Genomic DNA, 10,649 nt, shown 5'->3' with positions numbered 1-10,649 from the left:
GGATAGTCTATTGCTGATGCTCATGGCGAAAAGCAGACCACTAGGTGGTGGCTCGCCAAACTGTATTGGGAATGAACCAAGATCGGCCTGGCGTGTATTGCGGTTAAGTGAGCGATTGGCGGCAGGGCATGAAGGAGACTGAACCGTAAGACGTGGAGACATGAAACATTGGGGAGGCGGCATGTCGCGTCGTGTCCCTTTGTTACCAGTGGCGTCTGTATGCGTGTCTCACGTGTGGGTCAGTGGTAGTCACGTGCTGCCAACTGTATTTTCTTCTTTTTCGCGCCCACCTCTGGATGTTGAACTTCTCCTGCCATTTTCATTGAGCATGATAAGCGACCTGGACTCAATCGTGCGCGTTGTTAGCTGAATGTTATGCATCCGTGCGAGAAAGGTCAGAAAAGAAACACAAATAGAGCACAAATTTGCACGGCACACCATGCTTGGAGAGGATGGCTCGAAACCCCACGCACGTAGCCCGCTCTGAAGTACGCTCGTACTCCGCTGGGCGAAAAGCGAGGATGGACCTGTGCAACCTAGGAAACGACCGGTAATTGTGAATTAATATACTTGTAGGTTTGATCTCATTTTGACAATAATATCATGGTGCTACGTATGCTCACCTCGAATGGAAGATAAGGATAACGGGATCAATTCGGGCTTTTTGGATAAACTTTCCTTGCGAGGCGTGTACGGGTTTTCAAATGCCAGGCGGGTGCGGCTATTCAAAATCTAAAAATGCCACCTAAAGGCACTACTCACTTCCATTATTAGACTAACCGGTCCTGAGGTTCCACCAGCGTATGTTCTTGAACTATGCTCCAAGAGTGAGGCAATCCTTTTCGGGACGCTGAAAGTCTCTTAAGTGGCTGACCTCATTTGGGACGTGCCTTTGCTTTCATAGTTCAGAATATCCCTACCCTGTCCAGGACCCATGTCCGAGGACGTCAACCATGACGGGTCTGGGTCTCACCCTGACACACGAGTGGGCCCGTCCTCTCGTGGGTCTGTTTCAGTTGAGGAGTCCAGCCGGCTGGCACTAGTCCAAGATATTTGCCACGGCACGTTACAAACAGCGGTTATGAGTGAACCGAGAGACGTTCGACAACGACTGAATGACAGGTGCAACATAGTTTTCGCGCGCTGGAAATCGAAGGTAGTGATATTTTAACGTAAAGAAGCGACTCAATGTTCATTAATGGAAATACACCACAGCCGCGTGGGGGGAGACTGGCTGAAAACTATACAGCCGAAGTGTTAATATCAATTTTGTTGCACACGTTTTGAAAAATCCAACAACTTCAATTTGCAGAAGCATCGGTGGTTCAGTGGTAGAATGCTCGCCTGCCACGCGGGCGGCCCGGGTTCGATTCCCGGCCGATGCATTTTGCCCCATGATAGAGGGATATGCAGGGACAGAACTTCCTGTCTCAGAATGGAAACACGCATGGACGCGCTTGGTTAACATCATCAACATAATTCCCTGTTTCAGAGCAACGAGTAGTGACACGAGAGCAGTCAACTGTTCACCAGCACACATCCATTTTTTGCTTTTGATTTGCTTCCAGTAAACATTTTCGAGCCAAGCTGCTCAACGATTGCGATATTCTGCCTACGTCCCCGCACAGAAACATTTCCTGATGGGCCGATGCGAATGATGTGATAGCTGGATAGCTCTCAGAAGATATTACAGTTGGGTGAACGGCGGACTTCAACCACATAACTGAGAAAGTCATCTAGTTTGAAGAACGTTAACTGCTTAAGACGCGTAGAAGTAGGCCGCACCCTTGGAAGCGTCGTAAAAAATCTGGATGGCATAACTACTCTGGCTTTGCCATGGATACCTATGTGTGCAAGGGAAGTTTGCGGCAATTGTAAAGGTGCATTTGGGTGACCAAAGAGATCCGATCTCTGGCATATTATGCGCGTTAAACACACATGATGATATGAGAATAAATAGATGCTGGCATGATGGGTGATACTTAGAACCATCCATAATTCTCTACGCCGTAATAGAGCATCGTTCAACAGCGCATCGAACAACAACCAAAACGAAGCAAGTGCCTGTGGAAGCGAGGGAGAGTGACGCGTGGCAAACTAACCACATTGCCGTCCTGCCCCCCCTCCCCCCCCCAAAAAAAGAAGAAAAACATCCAAAGTAGCAAACGCTGAGTCATTTCCGTAAGGATCTGGCGCTTCTTCTGAGATTCTCAAAATCGAACATAAACATTATGATGTTGCACGTAAAGAACCGAGAGACAAATCACGCTTGCTCCCAAGACTCTTTAGAGGATTCGTCGTCACCGGAAGCAATTTGAGCCAAAGTCGAAATATCTCAGAGAATTATAATAGATCCTCTTTCAATTGGATGTTACAGGCGCGATGTCACGTTCATCATGCGTAAAGATAGACTTTTACATTGACCGCCCGCTGGATTCGCGGCGTTTTGAGGTAGCGTCTTATGTTTTCCTTGCGGCTGCAGATGTCCGCGACAACCAGCACACCACCGTGTGACGTCATCACTGAGTAGCAGAACGACGTGTGGCCTGCAAGGAAATCGTGCCTACGGTCCATATTTATGGACTAGCAGAAACAGAAATAAAGCGCTATATCGTCTCTTATATCATGCATTTTCAAGCAGCCGTAGTCTAGTTTGGCAAAACCTGCTATTCGCATTATGCTTGTTGCACTATTGGTTATTTACGATGGTAGTGAAGTGATCATGAACAGCGTTGCTTAAAGATAGTGTTTCTTGTTTGTACGAAGTTCTGAATTGAGATAGTCATTTTCAAGATGGCATTCAGTGCAGTTCACAGATCTGTCCTCTTAAAAGTTTAAGACACTGATTTTTTTAGCCTGACTACGAGACCTCGCAGCGGCAGGTCCGCGTAACGACTAAGTTTCAGCAGACCCGCGCGACAACCAACTTGCAGTAAATCCGCGCATTCACCAAGTCGCAGCAAACCTGCGCGGCTACCAAGTCGCATGCGAACCCGCGCGATAACCAAGTTGCGGCAGACCCGCGACCACCAAGTTGCAGCAGGCCCATGCGGTCACCAAGCTGCAGCAGAAGACGTTCACGGAAGCTGCTCTGCGGTCTGCTTGAGGCTATGGCCCACACGCTAGCAGACTGAAGCTGCACCCCATCAGCAGTATGCCCGAACTCCAGTACCGCATCACCAGTAAGGCTGCGCCGCAGTTCGCGTGTGGTAGCGCTGGACCGCCCCCAGCAGCGGGAGCCAGATGCTCCGATGCCCTCCCGGCTCCAACTCCTCTCCCAGCTGCAGTCGCATCGGCCTCTCCGGCCTTATCTGCGCATCACTCGGACCATCCTCCTAGGACTGTCAGCATGTCTGACCGCTCCTCGGACGAAGCTTATCCTCTCACCGCCCGTATCGGCAGCGGCGGCATCCTCCTAGGACAGTCAGAATGTCTGACCGCTCCTCGGACGAGGCTTATCCTCTCACCGCCCGTCTCGGCAGCGGCGGCATCCTCCTCGGACAGTCAGCATGTCTGACCGCTCCTCGGACGAGGCTTACCCTCTCACCGCGCGTCCCGGCGGCGGACGGTCCGAGGACCGTCATCCGTACACGCGCTCCTCTGGCGGCGACGTCTGGAAGTATTACGGCGTCGCCATAACCAGCTTTATGGTCACCTCCGAACGCCTATACGGGTGGCTTGGCGGCCAGCTCAAACAGCCGGAACACGGCGCCTATCGTCTCTGCGTGTCATCACAGCCGCGCACGTTGATGTGACCGTCGCACTGCGGGCTCATGGAGTGCAGATCGCTAAGCAAGTGCAGGGCGCGGCCGAACTCGGACTAAAATGAGTCACATAGCGGTTGCCTGGCCCAGCAATGACAACCACTTGTTTTTCGACGGGATTCGCTTGGCTACGTGTGATTCATGTAGCTCCTGCCTTCGCGGCCGTCGGAGAAGAGGATGGGCAAACCTGACTCGTGGATTGCTTCAGCATTTTGACGAGCCGTCTCCTTCCTCGCTAGGTCTCTTGCGCAGCATATCTTCTTAGGATCTATGATATTTGTTTTTAAATAGCCAGGCCGTCTCTGCTGTCCTGTTGGAAGGGATTGATGATAGCAGCAGCGGCCCAGTTAGAGCTACCGTAGCTGTCAACCGCCAAAGCGGTGTTCGCCAGATCGTTAACGTTACAATCTGCAGTGACAGCGGTTTCAACACGAACGAACAATCGGCGTCGTCGTCACCTTCTGGCATGTACGAAACCGTGTAGGAATCCGCGCTCTCGGCTAAGTTGCCAGCGCTGAGGCCACTTGTTTCCGGAGCAGGCTTGAATTCAGCACCAGCAGCCAGCGCTGGCTCAGCAGGCGGCGCGGGCTCAGCAGTCGGCGGGGAAGGCGACTCAGGCTCAGCAGCAGACACAGCCTCACTGGCGGCCGAGCTATGACGCCCCTGGAGTTGTCTGGCCATCCTCCGCACCTCGCAAACCTCCCAAGTCACAGTCGTATCCCAGTCATGTAACCCCATGGTAAGCTTCCGGTGCTTGCACTGGTCGCTCGGGGCAACCTCCTCTTGATACACTGTGCAGACAATGGGGCATGGAAAACTGCGCTGAGGCTTGCACTTGCACTTCGCGACATCGATAAAGTTGTTGAATTTCGCGGTGACGGCGTTGCTGTGTTACTCTCTTTCTTTCTTTGAATTCTTGCTGATAGCTCTGCTGAGATGATATCAATCCTTCTCGATCAATTTTTTCACGTATTTTAGACCATGAAGAAGAATCGCTACGCCGGTCAACAATTCCCTGATTTCTCCCGGCGCGGTCTTGAGGATAGTATTAGTGAGATTCTTCTTCGATTCGCTCAGCAACCTGATGTAGCTCAATGCCTTTCTGTAGTTGGTGGTTGGTGGTGGGACAGTGGAGCCTGGTGACCTATCACAAACAATATTTTGTACGCGACCGTGTAGCCTTGGGCATGCTTATGCAAGTAACTGATCGAGGGATTTTTTTAGTACCGGAAAAACCAAACTAAGAAACTCATAGCGCCCATACGACAAGCATATAAATTGCAACTAAATATCACTATGATGCATTAACAATCGCAAACTTAAGACCTACCCCGATCTACTGGAGCATTCTCATAACTGCAGAGCTTTGGGTTTTACCAAAATGTAATGTTCTTGAATAAAAGGTCAGCTTAAAAGCTGTTTCGCGATGATTTGCTGGCGCTCTTCATGATATACATTTCATACCTAATCAACCAGGAGCCAGTGGTGTGGAAAGTGGGAAGTTTGAGGCTTGTTGGAGGATGATACCAGTGCGTACAATAGGTGGCGCTAGTATCCAACACGACGTTCATGGTGTACCAAGGAAAACTACTCTTGCGTCACAAATATCAACAGTGATGCGGTACGAAGGTCCTGAAAGTTTGTCATAAATCCGTGTGCCAAGGAAAAGCTTTGTCTCATTAGATTCCCAGAGATTCATCCTCTCGATGACACACCCTAATGTGCAACCAACGTGCAACTTGAGACAGCAGTGTCGGAGGCAACGCAACATTTGGCCTTACACACCTGAGAAAATGCACATGACAAGTAAACTTCCCATGTTTTTATGCCTTAGTACGCGTTCAGGTGTGGGTTAATTTGACTCCACCCGAAGGTTTTCCAAAATAATTTCCGAACGGTGCGGCGTAGCCGCGCAAAATGTTGTACCATTGTAGAGAATGGAAAAGCAGATCTTTTGACGCAAAGATTATGTGTATCTCACAAGTTCTCTGCCCTATGGTAGGTCAACGTTAGGCTGAGGCCGTCAACGAAGGGCATTTCGAGGTAATGGTATAAGGTGACGTTACAACGGAATGTTGGAGGAAGCCACACTCATCTGAAATAATTTCTTGGGCAAAATACCAACCGAAGTTATTATGACACAAATTCCATTGACCTAGGAATAAAAATAAAAGTCAGACCAAGGTCAAAGCTAACCTGCATTATTTAAGAGCTTGGTTTATGAGGCAGTTTTTAGTGCTTTTTCTAGTGAATTTATTCGGAACGGTGACTGCGTAGCTATCTTCCACGGCCTGTTTCAGCGTCAGGAAAGGTCAATGGCCTAAAATTACGTAGGTCAACATGTTGCTTATAGGGGCACATTGTCTTGAGCGATTGGGATCTTTCGTATTTTTTCCAGTAAGATCGAAGAAGAGAGATTTGATGACGTCTGCCATCTTAACAACAGCATTCGAAAATGACGCATCTGCTCCATCTCTCTGACTGAAAGAGCACGTGCCGCAGGCAGTGGACAGCCGCACACGTGAATTATAACGTTAACGCAGACGGTAATCTGGCATGAAATTGGCTGAACATGTCATACTGGTTTGTAGTTGTTTCCAAGAAGTCATTTTTGAAACCGCAATTTAGAAGAGTATGTCCGTCATTGCACTGCGTCTTGCGCAGTATCGATACCATCGTCAAGTAATGTTCTTATGGAAGTGAAAAGACGTGCAAGGAGGTCTTCATAGGCTATCATGGACAGCTCGCTTCTCGCATGGTCTAGTTGCTATGATACACGGCTCCCACCCGCGAGATTCGGGTTCGATTCTCTGTGAGGGAATTAGGGTGCCGGTTCTCTGCGCGCGCACCAGCACGGGAATAAAACGCGTGGTCTTGTGATTTATATGGTAATTGTATTCTGTATTCGCAGGAACAAACGTGCTTGTGTCAAGCTGACGCCTCTCTGCCCTTTGTGGTCTGATACTATGAATGTCATAATTTGCCTTCTCAGGAAACCATACTTAATCTACGTAAATTGCATTCTAGAAACATTTCCAACGTACCAACAGGGTGTTACAATGGTCGATAGCGACGAGCCCATCCTTTGCTACTGAAGTCCTCTGCCTTGGGGTTTTGCAACGGATAACACATAAGGCTAAACCCATAGCTGCGTGTAGTGGCACAGTGGCACTTCGTACCGCTTTGTAAGCATATTGTACCTGCTTCTAGAATGTAGTTGTCAAAAGTCAAGCATGGTTTCCTGACATGGCAGATGCATACCATACCAATGCATCACACTACAAAGGGCAGAGTGCCGGTGGCGTGAGAAAGAGCTTGTTTAGGGCAGGGTGCCGGAGGCCTAAGAAACAGCTTGTTAGTTCGGGCAAACGCAGGAAGCAATTAATGTATATGCCTCATCAAGAACAAAACCTTCATATCCGCACAGGGCCTCAAACCCTGGCCTCGCCGGTCAGAGCCTTGTATCCTAGCCCCGGGTTCGATTTTCGGCTGATACACTCTAATCCAAAATGGAACTGATGCAGGAATAGAAATTTCTGTCCCAGAACTTGAAAAATACACAGGACACGCTACGGTTATCCTTCTAACTAGTCAGATGTGTCTGCTTCCCTTACATCGGCTGTTCCTTTGCAACCTACGCAACCTACCCAACTGCTATCAGGTAAAAACTACTTTGCGCTATAAGCCGTCATTCGCTGACCGACAGCTGAACATGGATGTCCATTTGCATCACGTAATAGGAAAACATGCAGCGTTAAGGCATCTGTGACAACTTATGAAGGATATTTGCCATACACATTTTTACAGGTGTGCCAGACCAAAAGTACCGTTGTATCTCATGCTTCTGTCTCAAGGTGCACTTAAATTGAATATCTTATACTGCTTTGCAGTGTTTTTTCACCGTTCTTTTAGAAATCGTAATCTAGAAGTATACAGCCTTCCTTGCGATTCGTCTTCGGCAATATTAAGACCAACACCCGGCAACGTTTATAGTGGAGCTGAAAGGCACACAGAGAGGCCTTCGGAGGCCTTCCCACTGACATCCATGCTCCCACATGGTCTAGTGGCTAGAAGACACGGTGCTATCCCTTGAGGCAGGGGGTCGATTCCCAGGGTGGGAAATGGGGCCGCTGTTTTCAGCGTGCACTCCAGTACAGAAGGTATAATTGAGACCGACAACGTAGGTTTCAAGTGATGACAACAGTTATTAACTATATGAGCTCGCCGAACAAGCATTCAACTATGGCCCGAGGGACAAGCTCCGTGTGTGATGCTGGAGATCATAGAAAAAACTGAGTGCGCGCACATGGCTGTGAACAAGTTCTAGTTGCTTTGCAAAGCTGGCAAATCAGTGGATTCAAGTGACGGGCAGCCGACTTCCGCAGCCTGTTTATTGCCTGCAGCAGATGACTTAGTTTGGAGAGGGGGGGGGGGACATGTAAAGTGTTTGATGAAGTGAGCGGGGAGAAGTATTATCAAGAAGAGGGCACGTGCCTAAACCCTTTCGAGAACTGCTTAGAATCATTTTCCAAAATGATGCGAGGAGGAGTGCTTATGTTTTGTTTTGAATTGATTGGAATGTATATGGTTTAGCCATGCCTTCTTACTGTTGAAAAATTAATCTAAAAGGGACACAATGCCATGTACAGGCACCGTGGAAAATGTTCTCACAATACATAAATATTTTTATAAACAAATTGCAGGCATAGAGAATGGCAGCTTGTACGTAAATTTGACTTTTCAGCTCACAAGGGAGAGATGGAATGAAAGAGAGAGAGAGAGAGAGAGAGAGAAAGAGGAAGAGAGAGAGGAAGAGAGAGAGAGAGAGAGAGAGAGAGAGAGAGAGAGAGAGAGAGAGAGAGAGAGAGAGAGAGAGAGAGAGAGAGAGAGAGAGAAGAGAGAGAGAGAGAGAGAGAGAGAGAGAGAGAGAGAGAGAGAGAGAGAGAGCGGGCGGGAGAGAGAGAACTACATGCGAAAGTTTTCATACCTGTCCCTTTCGCCGGTTTGTAAAACCCTGGCCCTCCAATCATTTGGAGAACTCGAAAACTCATGTCCGCACACATATGCTAGGAGCTGCCTTTTCGCCGAGTTGCAAGTCAGAGAATGGGTGGGGCCGCTACATCAATCGATGCATATCAAAGTTTCCTTTATCAATGTGCACAATGAATTATCCTGTCTTCTAAGCCTGGCCAGACAAATTTCCTTTAAATGTTTCCCATATGCATCAATCATGCTCGTCGCAAATCTTACGCAATCGGCTCGCTGGTCATATACACCTGACGCTAACAACTTGTTCGTTGTTGGCAAGAAGACAGTCTGATATTCCCGCCGCCCTGTTGCGAATATGTATCAGTGTGTACGTCTTAACTTGTGGGAAATTTGTTGTTGATTGGTGTTTTCGGGCACGCCGACTGCAGCGGGTCATTTGGCGCCCATAACGATTTGTGTTTTACCTAACTAATGAACCGTGTAAAGAGTCCCGAAGTTGATATGTTTAAGGAATAAAAAGACCTGTTTAGATTCAGGAAGGAGCGAGTTGTCTCCTAAACTGTCACAGAGCGTCAAGGGCGAGTCACGCTGACCAAATAATTGTCGACGTTCTTCCCTGAGGCGCGGACATGATGTAAGCACATGACGAACGGTGAGAACAGCACCACATCGATGACAGACAGGTCTTTCGGCTCCCTGCAACAAATAGCCGTGAGTTGCGTACGTGTGTCCGATACGTAGTCTGCAGAGGATCACCTCTTCCCGCCTCATTTTGCGGAAGCACGAAAACCAATGACCCTAGCTTGGGTTTTATTGCTCTGAGCTTATTTTCATTTGTTACAATCCCAACAACGCCGCCACTCGTTCTGCAGAAATGTTTTTGTTGCAGGTTAAAAATCTCTAGCAGGGATAGAGTGGGAGAGTACACATGGAGCCAGCGCTGCTCGCCTTGTAGCCGCGTCAGCCACCTCGTTGCTGGCGATTCCAATATGACTGGGGATCCAACACAGGATAACTTTCTTTCGGGCCTGGTCCAGTTGAGTCAAACGTCCTAAAATATCCTGTACAAGGGGACATGATGGATAAAAAGACCTAAGACTAAGAACACTGCTAAGAGAGTCTGTCAAAATCAGATGTGAGGGTTCGCCACTGACTTTAATGAAACACAACGCCTTGGTGATTGCTACCAACTGCAATATGAACAACCGACGCATGTGGAGGCAAGGAAAGCGACCGGATGACGCTAGCCGCTCACAAACGCACAACCCACACCGCCAGAAGTTTTTAGCTCCGTCCGTGTAAGTAAGTGTGTAATCGTCATATAACGCCATGCGCTCAAGTGCCCCCGACCTCATTATACCTGGCAAGACGACATTCTTTTTCATTTCGGTCAAAGACGTATCTATTGATGGCGAGATCAAACGCCAGGGAGCGGTGGACAGATGATCTACCCGCTTCCAATTTCGAAGGAATTTCGCTTTCCCTTAGCAAGGCCCGGAGGATTCGGAGCCCAAAGGATACGCATGTGCCCGAGGTGCACTGTGACGAAAATGCACAGCAGGCCGTGAAAAACTGCGTTATATGCCGGATGGGAGGGGAACTGTCGCAACTTAAGTGCATAACGCATACCGAGCATTTCCCTTCTCGCTGACAAGGACGGCTCGTGCGATTCTACCATGAGGCTCGTGGCAGGCGATGTGCGGAACGCTCCTGCGATTACGCGTAGAGCGGTATGATGGACAGTGTCCAGGACGCGCTTGGTGGACTTACACGCGCTGTCATAAAAAAAACATGCGTAGTCCAGCTTAGAACGTATGATCGAGCGATACAATAGCAAAAGCGTGCTTCTATCTGTCCCATATGATGTACGCGAAACACATTTTAGTATGTTCAAGG

At 48.7% G+C, this 10,649-nt stretch overlaps 1 non-coding gene across 1 annotated transcript; it reads left to right on the top strand.

Annotated features, from left to right (window-relative positions):
- Positions 1–1,314: 1,314 nt before the first annotated feature.
- TRNAG-GCC (transfer RNA glycine (anticodon GCC)) lies at positions 1,315–1,385 on the top strand. Its single transcript has one exon. It is a non-coding gene; the product is annotated as a tRNA-Gly (tRNA).
- The last annotated feature ends 9,264 nt before the right edge of the window (positions 1,386–10,649 follow it).

Source organism: Pollicipes pollicipes, unplaced genomic scaffold (assembly GCF_011947565.3).
Source record: "Pollicipes pollicipes isolate AB1234 unplaced genomic scaffold, Ppol_2.1 Scaffold_5282;HRSCAF=6240_pilon_pilon_pilon, whole genome shotgun sequence".
In the NCBI taxonomy this organism is placed as follows: domain Eukaryota; kingdom Metazoa; phylum Arthropoda; class Thecostraca; order Pollicipedomorpha; family Pollicipedidae; genus Pollicipes; species Pollicipes pollicipes.
Note: the sequence above shows the minus strand (reverse complement) of the source record. Positions and strands in the feature narration are given on the sequence as shown.